Source organism: Castor canadensis, chromosome 8 (genome assembly GCF_047511655.1).
Source record: "Castor canadensis chromosome 8, mCasCan1.hap1v2, whole genome shotgun sequence".
In the NCBI taxonomy this organism is placed as follows: Eukaryota; Metazoa; Chordata; class Mammalia; order Rodentia; family Castoridae; genus Castor; species Castor canadensis.
The window spans coordinates 29,408,552-29,424,861 of record NC_133393.1 but is presented as its reverse complement, the minus strand read 5'-3'; the positions used below and the strand labels follow the sequence as shown (position 1 = coordinate 29,424,861).

Genomic DNA, 16,310 nt, shown 5'->3' with positions numbered 1-16,310 from the left:
CACCACTCATTTCGACTGATGAAACTGATTGGATCTAATGAGAGAGAAATCCAAGCATTAGGAAAGACAGATGGAGGAAGAGTCAGGGGAAAGTGACTGTGATTCCTGTCTGGCACTTGTCCTGACATCACAGCTGATGAGCATCCTGAGAGCAACCATACTGTTAGATATTTGAAATTCATCTTGTAGCCAGGAGATATTTGTAGTTACTTTTTGAAATGAGCAATGCACGGCATCAAGACTATGCACAAATGGCCTCTGGAATCTCATGTAGGAGGGCATGGTTGTGACAGGACTGATTTTTCTTTTTCTTTCTTCTTCTTCTTTTTTTTTTTTGGTTAGACTGAAGTTTGAACCCAGGACCTGTGCTTACTAGTCAGGTATTCTAGCCACTTGAGTCATACCCCTGTCCCTTTTGGCTGCAGATATTTTTCACATTTATGCCAGGCAGCTTGAACAACTATCTTGAATAACAGGAACACCCCACTGCATGCAGCTTTTATTGCTTGAGATGAAGTCTAGCAAACATTTTGCCTAGGCTGGCCTTGAATCCCAATCCTCATGATCTCTGCTTCTCAAGTAGCTAGGATGACAGGCATAAGCCAGTGCACCTGGCTCAGGACCCCATTTTCTTATGAGCAGTAGTGCATTTTACCATAACTGACTAGGATATTTTGGACACTCAAGAGGACTTTTAAACTTCATGTAAAAATGTCATTTGTCTGCTTTAATAAATTAACTCTAACACTCTCCACAATTTGCCCTTTTCCCATGCAGTATTCTTTTTTTCTTTTTTGGTGATACTGGAGCTTGAACTCAAGGCTTTGTTCTTGCTAAGCAGACACTCTACCACTTGGGCCATGCATCAAGTCCTTTTATTCTGGTTATTTTGGAGATAGGGTCTTATTTTTTTCCAGTCTGGCCTGGGCCATGATTCTCCTGTTTTATGCTTCCTGCCATTGCTGGAATGAGGTGTACACCACCATGCCCACCTTTTTTCCATTAAGATGGGGACTCACAAACTTATCTGCATGAGCTGGCTTGGAATCACAATCCTCCTGATCTCAGCCTTCTGAGCAGTTTGCCATGGCAGGCATGAGCCACTGGTCTCATGAAATATTCCTAATATTTCACACTAGAGAAGGTGTTAGGTGGTTTCCCATATATTATAATTAAAGTCCACCAAATTTATTTAATATTGTCATCTTTAAAAATATTATAAAATTGCTATACTGGTAATTTATGGAGTGGAGGAAGCAATATTGGAAACATAAATAAGGTTTGGAAAGATTTTTTTCCATCTTCATGCTTGTAGATATTGATCAAAAAGACAGGACACATTGATGTTCATTAATCTAACTGCATTTACATAATGACACTATACATTTTGAGATCTGATGATGACTTCTTAACATTAGTCTAAGAGTTGCTGAATTTTCTGCCCTCCATATTACTTAGTTATGTAACTACTACTCATGAGCTCTATATGTGAACACATATGTGACTGAGTAGACAAGATAAGATTATATTAGGCCACCTTCAATTTTTTAATCCATCTGTCTCACCTAAAGAATATACCAAAATGTCATAATATAATTGGTGACATAAATGAGTTATATTTATACATTTTTCTTACACTTTTTCCTCTCATGGACATGTTCATCTCACATTTTTCTTAACAAGTTCCCTGAAAATCTGCTTTCCAATAATAAGTTGGCATTTTATCTAGATATTTATTTCAATATGTGCTCCCCAGTACAGAATTCTGCCTTATGTATATGTCATAACTGCCACAGGTAATTGTATAGGATATTTTATGATTTTATAACTTTGGGGTTGCTGTATTTTGCTGGCCCTAAAAACAGAATCCTTCATATATTAACCAGTTATGAAAATGTCCTCAAGAGGCGTATCCTTTTAGCCTAAACAGTTGTCTCCAAATCCATTTGTCAACTCTGTTTGCCTAGGTTTCTGTAAGATTTCTCCTGTGAAAACTGGCAATGCTGGCTAAAAGTGCTTGCATTGGCTTCATCCCTTGTATATCTTAAATTTAGATATAGATTTTGGGTTTTCAGTAAGGCTTAAGAGAGAGGATTACAAAATGTCATCTTCTTAGAAAAACGTTTCAACAACTCACTTCATTCCTGTTTATTTTTTGACCAGCACATAAAAATACATATATTTTTAGGCACCATGTGCTGTTTTCATGCAGGTATAAATTGTATAATGTTCAGTTCAAGGCAAACATATACCTCCTTAAATATTTGTGGTGAAAACATTCAAAATCTTTTCTTCTAGCTTTTTGAATTATATACTACATTATCCTTACCTATACTCACCCTACTGTCCAATATCACACCAAAAACACTTACTCCTATGTAACTGTAACTTAGTACCTATTGACCAATCATTTTAAAGCTTTCCTTTCTTGGTTTAATGTTGGTAGGTCATATGCATCTAGAAATTGATCCATTTCTTCCAGATTTTACAGTTTATTAGAATATGTTCTCAAAGTATTCCCTAAAGATCCTCTGAATTTCATGGGTATCTATGTGATATTCCATTTCTCAGCTCTAATTTTGTTAAAATGGGTCTTTTCCCTCCATTTTGGATAGTTTGGCTAAGGGTTTGTCAATCTTTATTTTATCTTTTCAACTAGTCTCCAGTTTCTTGTGTATTCTTTCAGAGGTTCATGATATAGACATCTAAATAGACTGATATATTCCTACTTTAAATGCTGTCATTCTGCATGGATTTATCAATTACAAATATACCTTAGATATCATTACATATCAACACAAGTTGAATAACCGAATCTTTTACAAGTTTAATAAGGTCTCTTTGAACTAAAGAATATTTATAAATATTTTTAAGTGGCTATTCAGGATATTTATTTCAAAAATAGCACTGCACTCTGTAATATAGTTTATACTGTATGCCCTACATAGACAAGTATATTTATGAAATCTGGTATTAGAAATGAAATTTGTGGATCAAAGTATCACTATAGAAGTGATTTTGATAAAATTTTTAAAATTGTTTTGTATTTTATGACCAGAAGTGGTGGTTGTGAAAGAGCTTTCTTACACGTATAGGAACATTAGTCACTACCTGAGGGCGAAAAAATGGGGAAAAAGAAGATGGTGGTGTTCTTCTAAGTTTTCATGATTTCAGTGTCAGCTCAGCATTGTAACAAAACTTTGTTGGGTGAGAATATGCCTGTATATGCTTCAGCTGTTCTGGCTTGTTTTTATATTACATACAGCACAAAAATCTGCAATTATTTCAATCACACTGAAAGAATCAATGACGTAGACATTTTTACCACTGTCAGATTTCTCTCATTGAGCACGCCAACATTAAGTCAGATGACCATATCTGTGAATCAAGACAAATGGGCAGAGAATTTCACAACCAAGGGTCAGACATTCTTGAACTTTTATTGTTAAGGAAACTTCTTTAAGGAGAAAGTTAAATATAAAGAGATACAACAATCCTTCTCACAAAAAAGGAAACAAAGTACCAGAATGGGAAATCTTTGTAACTTGAATCTCAAGGGAATATTTTAGAGAAACCTGACATTTTTAAAATTATTCATTTATTCACATGTGCATACACTGTTTGGGTCATTTCCCCTCCCCCCACCTCCACCCTCTACCCCCGTCCCCACTCGCTTCCAGGCAGAACCTGTTCTGTGCTTTTCTCCAGTTCCGTTGAAGAGTAGAAATAAGCAATAATAAGAAAGACATAGCATTTTTACTAGCTGAGATAAGGACAGCTACACAGAGAGATTCCTAGCATTGCTTTCATGTACAAATGTGCTAGAACCAGGTTGATTCATCCCTAACTGATCTTTCCACTGGTTCCTGATCCCCTTCTCGCGTTGACCTCTGTGGCTTTAAGGTTTCTGTATTACTTGCTCTGGAGTGGGGACATGAGAAACCTGACATTTTAAAAGTGAAGAATATGCCAGAGGTGGTCGTGGAGAAGAAATACCAGGAAATAATTAGGCAAGACCATGACATCTTAAAATATGACATTGTGTAGGACTATGAAAGCAATGAAATTCCATCTTACTATCCAAATTTTTGGTTGAAATAACAATAGTTTTCACTTTTAAAACTTTGTGATATGCTCTTCTTAAGAAATTGAGTGACCCAAAGAAGAGAAACATGGAGTGGATGTGCCATGGAGTCTGTGAGGTTTTATCCTCATCCACATGGAGTTTGTGGGACTGATGATGATGGCCTGGACCCCACCTGCAAGTGAGGGGACCTCTGGTGCAGATAGTCTATATACTCTGCTACATTTTTTTTTGTTCACAGGACCCTATTCTTTTTCCTATGGCACTCTTTGTGGGTCATTATGTGTATTCTTAAGTACTATATTAATTACTAGTTTTCAAATATTAAAATTTTCATTCTACATGTTTTTTCAATTCTATCTCTCCACACTAGAAAAACCAACCTCCTTCTTCAAATACCTATGTATATGATTCTTCACTCCATGTCCTTGAACCATGAGGCAAATAATACTCTTTTCTTTATAAAATTAACCTCCTTCAATGACTTCATTTTAGTAACACAAAATAGATTAATACACCTTCTGATCCAAAGCTTATTGTATTCTACATTGCTTGGCTAATGGTGGACATTGAGTGTTTGTTGATGAAGAAGTTAACAAATGTATGAGTAAATGAAAATGAAAAACTAAAAATGCAGAAGGTTGTGAAGAACCTCTTTTTAGATTGAAATACTCTATTTAGAACAAATAAAAACTCCAGGAAAACAAGTATTATTTTTGTCTATTTATTTACCTATATATTCTGAGCACCTAAAACACTGTCTGGCACCAGGCAAGTGCTAATAAACATTTGTAGAATAAATGAATGACTGATCCAGGAATTAAAAGCTCATCCTCAGTAAGAATGGCTGCATTATCTGTTAGTTTCCTGCAATGGACCATTGTATTTCTAGGATTGATTAAGATTGTGAAGTGTAGAAGAAATACATTTCTAGATTAGCACTAGGAGCTTTTGATGATTTCTAATGACCTGTTCACATTTGGTGATCACTTTATTTTGTGTGTTCAACCAATCAAAGGAGCAGAAAGAAAACTAATGAACTATAGCTCAAGGAACTTAGATGACACCATCAAACTGACCACTTGACAGTAATACAATAAGAGTATGAGGCTTCAATACTACACTTTCATAATGGACAGACCATCCAGATAGAAAATCAATAAGCAATAGACTTGAGAAACACTACAGACCAAATGGACGTTAAGACAAATTCAGAACTTCTCAATCAAAGCAGAAGAAAATACATTCACAAGTGCATGTGGGACATTCTTCATGATAGCTATACATTAGGCTACAAATCAAGTCTTAGCTAAAATCATAGCAAATATTTTTCCAACTGCAACTGAATGAAATGAAAAATCATTAACATAAAAGAAATCCAAAAGTCAGAGGTATATGGAATCTAAACAACACAATCTTGAATAACCACTGGGTGTAAGAGAGATTCAAAATGTACTTTTTAAAACTCTCTAGACAAAGAAAAGCAACCAAAACCTATGGGATGCAGGAATAGCTACAATAAGTGAGGAATTTTTAGCATTAAATTTATAGTAATAAATTCCTACATTAAGAAAGAAGAGAGCTCTCAAATAGATTTTACATTTTAATGTACTATAAAGAAATAATCAAATCCAGAGTTATCAGAAAACATAAAACTCCTAGAGAAAAGAAAACAGAAAAAACTTGAAATTGGCCTGGCAATGATAATTGTGACAAGACACTAAAAGTTCATGCAACAAAAGTAAGAATAGACAAATAGGATCACATCAACTAAAAAGCAGGGGAACGAAGCCATAATGTGAAACAACAAGGAAGAAAAAATTTGCAAACTATGCATAATATAAGGGTTAATATTGAAAAATGTATTAAGATCACACACAAATTAATAGCAGAAAATCAAGCAATCTGATTTAAAAATGAGCAAATAAACTGAATAGATATTTTTATTAAAAACATACAAATGGCTAAACTCATTAACTATCACAGAAATGGAAAATAAACAATGAGTTATCACTTCACACTTGCAATGACTGTGATCAAAAAGATAAAAGATACATCACTGAGCATGTGAAGAAAAAGAAACTTTGTACATTGTTGGAGAAATTGAAATTAGTATAGTTCTTATAGTTCCTAAAAATTTAAAAATAATACTACCATAAGACTGAGCCATCTTTTCAGGGTATACAATCAAATGAAAGAATATCAGAATCCCTCAGTGATATCTGTAGCTGCCATGTTCACTGAAATATTATTCAAAACAGCAATTTTTAATGTAGGATTCATTAATAATTTAAAGGGGTTTCACATGAAAATTCCATAAATATATATACAGTGTATTTTGAGAAAGTTCACCCCTCTATTATATTTTCTTGACTCCTCTTCCTCCCCTCCCTCTTTAAAACAGTATCTGGTGGGATTCATTATGGTATCTCCATACATATATGCAATATACCTTGATTCTCTTCACCTCTCAGTATCTCTCCATTTCTCCTTCCCTCTCTTACTTATCCCTCCTCCTGAAAGTGCCCCCTTTGCAATCAAGCCCATTATTATTGCTATTTTTTAATCATTTTATTTGTTTTTAGTGGTTATACTAAGGTATGAACTCCAGGCTTTGTGCTTTCTAGGCAGGCATTCTATCACTTAAGCCATGCCCCCATGCCCTATTTTTTAAAAATCATTTTAGACCTAGATTCCACAAGTGAGTGAAAACATGCAATATTTGGCTTTTTGAGCTTGGCTTATTTTGCTCAATATGATGATCTCCAGTTTCAGTCATTTTCCAGCAAATGGCACAATTTCATTCTTCTTTATGGCTGAATAATACTCCATTGTATGTGCATATGTACTACATTTTCTTCATCTATTTATCACTTCCTGGGCACCTAGGCTGATTCCACAACTTGATTGTTGTGAATAGTGCTGAAATAAACGTGTGTGTGCAGGTATCTTTGCACAAAGATTTATAATCTCTCAGATATATGTCCAAGAAGGCCACAAGGTAGGTCTGATTTTAGTTTTTGATGAAACTCCATACTGATTTCCATAGTGGTTGTACTAGTTTACATTTCTACTAACAGTGTATGAGGGTTCCTTTTTCTCTGCATCCTCACCAGCATTTGTTGTTGTTTCTTATCTTGCTGAACACCATCCTGACTGGGGAGAGATGGAATCTCAATGTAGTTTTGATTTGGCTTTTCTTCATGGCTAAGAATGTTAGACATTTCTTCATGTGCTTATTAGCTATTTTTACTTCTGAGAACTGTCTGTTTAATTAATTTGACCAATTATTAATCACATTATTAAATCAGCAAAGATTTAAAACAACCCAAATGTCAACTGACAAATGAGTCAATGGAGTATCATCTATCCTTAAACATGGAGATCTTGACATTTGCAACAACATGGACCATGCTGGGTATCATAAAGTTAAGTGAAACAAACAAGATGGGAAAGAAATTACCTCATGATCCCCCTCTATATGGATTCTGAAAAAGTTGAAGTCACCGAAGCAGGGAGTAGAACTGTGATTAGCAGGGGTGGGAGGTGGGGTTATGGTGTTATGTTGGTCAAAGGTGCAAAATTGTTGCTATGTAGTATGAGCAATGTGGAATATGGTGACTGTAGTTAGTACTGTATCGTACACCAGAAATTTGCTAAAGGGATTTTAAGTCATCTCATTACACCCACCAAATGATAACTATGTGAGGAAGTGGGTATATTTATTTAGTCTGACTACAAGAATCATTTCATGGTATTAAAAGACATTTCACTGTACATAAGAAAACTAAATTTATTTTAATTTTATTAGCATGTATCACTTGTACAATCTAAGTAGTTTCATTAAAACATTTCCACACATGCCTGTAACATACTTTGATCATATTCACACCCTCTACTCTTCTCCCTACTCACTCCTTTTTTTCTTTCTTGTTCCACTTCTCTAGGAGCACCACTTTTACTTTCATGATGTTGTTTTATTTGGTTTCCCTAGTTTTGACAAATGAGAGAAACATGCTATGTGTCTTTGTGGGACTGGCTTATTTCACTTAACATGATGATCTTCAGTTCTATCCATTTTACAGCAAATGACATATTTTCATTCTTCTTCATGTCTGAGTAAAACTGTATTGTGGGCATATAACACACTTTCTTTATCCATTCATTCATTGATGGGCATGTAAGCTGATTCCAAAATTTGGCCATTATGAGCGCCATGATAAACATGGGTTTGCAAGTTCTCTATAGTAAGTTGACATTGATTCTTTGGGGTATATGCACAGAAGTGGTATGACTGAATGATATGGACATCCTATTTTTAAAATTTTAAAGGAAAGTCCATACTGATTTCCACAATGACTGCTAATTTGCATTCCTATCAATAGTAAATAAGAATTCCATCACCCCCCATCTTCCCCATTATTTTGTTTTTTGTATCCATTGTATTATTTTTTACAAAATAAACAACAAAGAAATAAACAAAGAGAAAGGTTGGCTAATTCTGCCTAATCTCCTACTCTCACTCACCTTGCCCACTCAAAAGAAAGACTTTGATACGCTGTGTAAACAAACACACTCACACACATTCAGGTATAGGTCCTTGTTCCCCACCTTCCACCCCCAAACACTAAGAAACACAGAAGCACAAGTTCTTTAACCCAGTTAAACAATTCTTGAAAAACCTGGTTTAATTTAGCATGGAAACAGCTAGAATTTCAAGGACCTGAACACAAGCTTCTTGCATTGATTTCCCTTAATTTCAACTCTCATGACCAAGAGAGCATTGACTATAGAACAAATACAGTTCTTGATCCTGATTCTGTGCACTGCTTTGTAGCTACAGAAAATGCAGGGCAGTACCACTCCCTTCAATAACTATGTCCTTCAGTTTATAACACTTGTTAGATGAGAATAGGAGTCTGCAGAAGTGAAGGATATGGTAAATTCCACTTGAAGGGACTTTGAGTTCCTCCCAAAACTACTCCTAGTGATTCCCTGCAAGCGGAGAGCAAGTGTCCCATCTACGTAGAAAGAAGCACCAAGCAAAGAACGTCTTCTGAACCCACCAGCAGATAGAATCTTGCTCATTCACACTGCTGTGAAAGCCTGAAGGAGTGGGAGTTTCCCTGCAGTCCGCAATTTCCTTAAAAGGAAGTGGTCACATCAGTTTCAGCAAGCAGAGTATGCTCCTTGCCTTCATGACAACTAGTTCTAGTAAGGTCTGTAGTTGGATCCCTAGCCATTAACCTTGGGCAAAAACTTAGGATGTAATTGGATAAGCCATGTAAAGACTGTGATCAGAAGTGGAGGCTGGGTGCTGCAGAGGTATAACCAATATTATCTCATGATACTTATTCATCACCATGTCCGTGACTGATGCCACTGTATGCATTAAGCCTCACCTGTAACATTGTTTTCAAATACAGGACAGCATCTTTTGAAGGAGAACCTTTCTCACTGTACTTTCCTATGCATTTGGTGGCCACACTTCATGGTATTTGGTGTATTTGGAATTGGCTCATAGTGTTTATGTTTACAAGTATCCTTTGTGTTTTGGGAACTAACACCAAGCAATTTCCCCCTGAATATCTTGTGCTGCCTTGAGTTAGGATCTCTCACTGATCATCCCACCTTGACCTACAAGCCAAACTCAGATTAAGGATATTTCCTGACACTTTTCTTCCCAATTTTATTTGTAGGCTCATTCTTCCTTGGACACAGTAACTTCCTAGAGATATAGGCACCAAAGTCCATTTGAGTGATCACAAAAGTAGGAAGTAGTTGGAGGTTCCTGCTTGATTAAAAGTTCAAGCTTGATAAAATAAAATATTGATTTCTGGCAACAGAGTCACCAGCAGTATTTTCCCTCATGCAAGTAAGAAACTAAAAGCCACATGATAGGAGTGTTAGAATAGGAGACTGACAAGAATCTCTTTTGCCAGCATCCAGGAACCACTGAATCAGTTTTAAATTGCCTAGGATAAAAGTTCTTAAAAATGAAAGTAAATCTATTAAAGTAAGGCTGAATGATTTGAATGTTCTGATATATTAAAACATCAGGAGAAAGGATTTCTTAAGGGCAGACTTTTAGTTTATGGAGGAAGGGGTATAGAAAACAATTTCTGCATTTCTCAGTAACACAACACTATTTAGCAAACAAGCATCCCTGATGATTAAGACAAGATGGCTTGGCATAAACAAGTACTAGAAAGATTTTAATATTTATTATTGTAGAATTATCTGTCATAATGAAACTTGTGTAGAAAGACAAAATGAAATCTGCCCAATAAAAGAAAAGGAAACAGTTCAGGAGAATAAGAACAGTTAGAATAGCTCTGAGTTCTGGGCTGGAGTTGCTTGGAACTTTGGAACCATGAAGATAGAGAGCACGTTTGTGATGTTTATGCAGATGGAAAGCCATGTACCCATTGCTTCAGTGCATGAGACTCTAAATATGATATCCCAGAGAACCACGAGACAGAGAAAAAGCCACCTAATTACTTGCCTAGATGGTAGCATACACCAATATCCAATATGCATTCTAATTTCAGGTATATTCATGCTACTGACCACTGTGATGTACTGCAGCAAGTTGGAGCTGATCAGAGAATTAAAGATCTAAAAAGGAGGTGATAAGGTAGAGCTTGCCATGCAGTCTGTGGTTTGAGATTTCTTCGTAGGGTGGTGCTGGGACTGATGATGACAGCTTGGACCATGCTGAGGAGACAGGTGGTACAAATGGAAAGGCCCTGAGATATCTTTCCCAGGTAAATCAAAGTTTTATAACCAACATTACCTATAAAGTTTCTGAAATAAAAAACTGTGGCTATATCTCTGATTCCTGTGGTACAGATAATGATTGTATTTGAAAAAGCCAAGTGGATGGGTGTAAGGTCTATGGGTTTTCTCCCAGGACCCATGACAAAAGTGTATACATGTATCACAAATATAAAGATGTCCCCCACAATTCCAGGTCCAGTAAAAGAAAGGAAGATTATTCTCCAGATGATGTTGCTCCAGTCCGTCTCTGGACTTCTTGCTCAGAACTAGGAAATACATTTTAAGAAACACAAATAAGTATAGATGACAATTTCAGGTCTCTGAATTTTCTCTGTTTAGAGAAAAGAACAGTTTCTGATATATGTAAATACACAACATTGTTTGTTTTTATTTATGTCTTCCCACCACTGACATGAAAGTGATGATAAATATAATTTGGTCATAAATTCCATTCTAATGCATCCCCATGTGTTTCCGGAAGACCCTTCTTTATATCCCTCAAGTCTGAAATTTTTGTGCTTTTCTTCATAGATAAAACTAAGCAAAGTACAATATAATTCACTCAATTCATGAGCCATGGTCTTGAGTATTAGCTTAGATGCCTCCTTCTTTTCACTGTTCACAGCCAATAAACCTTCTCATGCTACAGAATTGTCTTGGTGTTCCACCTAGATCTTCCTTACTAAGCCATGCACACTCATCCCTGAAATGAGTACTGAGCTAATAAAGAATTGTAGCTTCTTTAAAACATGGCACAAGTCCAAACAAAGCTTCCTGGAGGAGGTTGTGTGGCATACTCCTCAACCCCAACCCTGGCCAAAGTAAAACACAGGTAGTTTAGTACGGGAGTAGAAAAAGATAGCCTGTAACTGGGCATAGTGGCTCATACCTGCAATCCCAGCTACTCAAGAGATGGAGATTACAAAAATAGCTGTTTGATACCAACTCAGGCTAAAAGCTACCAAGACCTCATCTCAACAAAACAAACTGAATGTGGTAGCACACACTTGCCTTTCCAGATATGCTGGTGTCTGTAGGTAGGAGGATGGTAATCAGAGTCTAGCCCCCAGCAAAAATTGAGAAACTATCTGAAAAATAACTAAATCAAAACTGGGCTGGGGGTGCAGTTCAAGTGGTAGAACACTTGCCTACTGAGTGCAAGGTTCTCCATTCAAACCCCAGTCAAAAAAAAAAGGAAAAATATTAAGAAAAATATTAAGAAAAGCCCCATTGTCTCAAGGTGGACAAAACACTGGGTTTAAATTTGTGATCCCAATCTTCTACATGGTTGGGATCAGATTGAAGCTTATTTTTTTCTCCCACATATCCTTTTGTTGCTATCCATTTTTTTCTCCTAATAAAACATTAGAAAAAATAGTTTGCCACTGAGGCTCTTGTCCCGTGGACTCCAATCAAAGATGGGACTTACTGATTCTGTGCTTTAAGTTTTATCAAGTCTAGTGCTTTTTCTCAATCAGAAATGTCCCACTCAGTGTATCAAGCCACTCTATATCTCACGTTGTGATTTGAATAACAAATTCATAAATGATAGCCCTTTTTAGTTCTTTTCCTTCTGTATTATAGTCTAAATGATCTCTCAAAACACAAGTCCATTCCTTTTACTTTATTTCTTACTATGATGGATGTATTTTGTATTCATATGTGGAAATAGAAGAATGAAATGTGTCAAAATCGTTTTAAGAAGGGAGTAGGGGTTGGAGGGAAAACAACGGAGGGAGTAAATCTAAGATACATTGTAAGCACATATATAAATATCACAATATGTCCCCCTTACAACTATTATATGCTAATAAAATTTTTAAAAAGTCAAAAAAATCATTTAGAGATTCAAATTTTGTCCTCCAAAATTTGGCACCCTCTCCTTATTCATTTCTGAATTAATTTCAACACTCCCCCCTTCCCCAAAAAATGTAATACTGGCACTCACCTTGCCAGAAGCATATGCATAATGCCTGCAAGTCTTTATCCCAACCACTACCCTTTATAACTAATTGCTATGCATCCATCACAAATCAGAGTAGAATTTGGTCTCACACACATTCCCAAACTGTGCTGCCTGTGTATTTGCTCCCTTCCTCCACTGGATATTGAGAACACCTAAGATGTGATAGCTTTCTGTTTAATATTTAAGTTACCTAACATAGTAGCTGCTATTAAGTGCTGAAAAAATAATTTATGAATGAATTTCTGAATTATGCTCCTGATTATAGAACTTCACATTAAATAGAGATAACCTGGTAAGCCAATTTGGGGAGATACTTGAATTGGTCTCTTGGTTTTTATGAATGCCCAACTGAATGGCCTGAGAAATACAATCCATTTTGGATGATACATTCAGTGGGGGTGTTTAGTCTCTCCTCACATGTAGAAATGAGTTGAGCACCTAGGCTTCCATGGATCCAAAGAATAACACAGACTATCTTAAATGGACTTAGAAATTATGCTTAATTTTCACTTGCCATATTTCTGTATTGACTTGCTTATGGTTCAATTATTTTTTCAAATATACTTCTCTTTGAGACATCAATAACCCACTTTAGAATAAAGGAAATTGTTTTCCTGAAGACACATCTGGGCTGGAAAAACCACACACATATCTATTCTGAACACTGTTAAGAAGAGCCACTTGTGTTTCTAATTTAACAAGACTGGATGATCTTCTTACCTCCAGCATGTAAGGATGAGCAAAATGAAGTCTTTGTGAATCTACTCAAGTCACAGTTTTCTGTAGCAAGTGGTGATGGGTGATATACACATTCTAGATGATTGAGGGGTGTTATTAAACTTGAGAAATATAAATATTAGGATTCACAAGGATAAGGTTTGCAATCAACCACTATAGATTTCACATCATGGCTTTCCCAATTCCTTCATGGCATTGAACATTTTAGATGGCCTCTTTATGGGGCAATGTTCTCATCTACAAACTAGGTGTGGTTCTTTTACTGTATGGGTATATCGTGCTGATTCAGTGAGCTGAAGTATGTAGTGCTTATGTAAGTCAGCAGCAAGTATTAAAGAATCATTTTCCAAAAGTAATTGCTACTGTTATGTGTTCTCATATCTGTTGTTTTCTCCCAATTTTCTCTAGTTATAGACTGTGCTGGGTACCGGTGACTCACGCCTGTAATCTTAGCTACTCAGGAAGCAGGATCAGGAGTATTGTGGTTGGAAGCCAACCCAGGCAAATAGTTCACGAGACCCTATCTAGAAAAAACCCACCGCAAAAAAGTGTTATGGAATGGCTCAAGGTGTAGGCTCTGAGTTCAAGCCCCAGTACCACAAAAAAATTATAGATTGTATTATATTTTGTACCCAAGAACAAGAAAATTCAGAATAAATAATATCAGAATAAAAAAGTCAAGAATGTCCTAACTTTCAGAATGAGGGAGTAGGGGAGAGGTAACCCAAATAATGTATATACACGTAAGTAAATGTAAAAATGATAAAATAAAATTTAAAAAAGAATCCCCTACTTAAAAAATCTAAAGAGCCCCATAAGTAAGACCAAGCTTAAATTGAAAATATCACTGGATTGAAGGGAAAATACACAAATGCTATGGGGAGAGTGTAGAGAAAGTGCTTCCAAACACGCCTGTTTGAATGTTGTTGAGACTGGAGTCTAAGAAGACCAGCTTCTAGCACAGAGCTTCAGGCACACTCTTGCACAAGGGCCCCCCACAGAACAAGAAAGAGATTTCTGGAGGTGGGATAAAACCAAATTGCATACGTTTTACTCCATTTTGAATCCCTTTACTCTAGCATTGCTGTCCTACTTACTAAAACTACGCATTGCATATTATTCCAAATCAGTGCATGCTGGACTCACTGTTATTTTGTAATTTCATAAAATCCCTTTCTGTGAATGGGTATCAATATTTTCAATGAACTAAAAAAGAGTTCCCTTTGCCAGTATTTAAGATGAGTTGGTTTATGAAATAATGAATATTGCTTTGTATAATTTTTCCTATTGTAATTCTGAAAGAGAAAGTATATCTGAAGGATCAGGTCATAAAAATGAAATTTTTTAGGCAAAAAGTATAGATGCATTAATAATTTTGATAAAATTTATGAAGTGATTAGCCTGCTACTAGATTACAATATTGAAATCTAGTCTCAGAAATTTAGAATTAACTTCACTTCATTAGGGTGGCAGAGTGGAGAATAAGATTTCTGTATCACTAGAGTGGTCTATGATATCTAGGTCAGCCTGATCCTGCATGTTACCAAAATTGTTGTCTGACAATAAACCTTGCATGTTTAAGCTACTTAATGTGATTTTGTTGTATACAAAGAATAACAAACTAAGAGTTCTTTCAATCTTACTTAGTAAAAATTGAGTGAAACAGACATTTTCTTAATGTCATTCACTTATACTGAGCTCTTCAACATTCAGCCAGATGTCCATCTCTGTGAATCAGGACAACCATGCTGAGAATTCATAATAATGAGTCAGAAATTCTGGAGAAATTTAAAGTTTAACTTTCTTAGTAGAAAGTTAAAATAAGAAATGACAATCTGAGCAATAAAAGAAAGGAGAGCAAAACATCAGGACACTTCAGGCAGCTTTCACCTCAGGGGTCATTTTGCAGAGACTTGCATTTGGAAGTTAGAGAGCATGCTGGCGCTTTTGCAGAAGAAATACCTGCAGCCCCTGGTCTTGGCCATGACGTCCTGAAATGTGGCATCACCTAAGACCATGAAAGTGAGGAAAATCAATTTTATTTTCTGAATTTCTGGTAGAAAATAAAAAGTTGTCATTTTCATAATTTGTGATGGGTTCATGCTGATATTTCAGATGGAATGGAGTGAGTTCATGTTTATCAATGAACTGAAAATCCTAAACAAGACCAACAATGGAAGGATGTGTCATGCAGACCTCAGCTTGACTCTCCCCCACTCTGAAGCTCTGGGGCTGGTGACTGTCTGAACCAGTGTGAAGAGACTTCTGGTGCAGACTGAAAGACCCCTGGACATCTTCTTCAGGTACACGACACTCTTTCTTATGCCCTGTATCATTTAGGAAGTTTCTCAAGCCAAAAGCTGCTATTATCTTCAGCATTTCTTTTGAAAAAAGCATTATCATATTTGGTAAAGCCATATGAATTAGAATAAGGTACATCGATTTCTTTTCTGTGCCTCCCCCAAAATTGAACACTATTCACAAAAACAGATATGTTCCCCCAAGACCAAGTTCAGTAATAAAGGGGAAGATTTTTCCCTTAATAACATTCAAAACCATTGTTTCCTTCGTAGGTAGAAAAATGTGGATCCAGCAAATACCTTTTGAACAAATCATCAGTAATGATGGGATGTATTGTAAAAAATATTTTATGTCTTAGCTTCTGTTTGATGTATAAAGGACAGCCATGTATATATAATAGTGCAGGCTTTTTTCTAAAGAAATTTAATTTTTTCTGTGCCA

General features: G+C 36.0%; 1 pseudogene; it reads right to left on the bottom strand.

Annotated features, from left to right (window-relative positions):
• Nucleotides 1–10,229: 10,229 nt before the first annotated feature.
• Nucleotides 10,230–15,553, bottom strand: LOC109680719 (putative vomeronasal receptor-like protein 4; annotated as a pseudogene).
• Nucleotides 15,554–16,310: the final 757 nt, after the last annotated feature.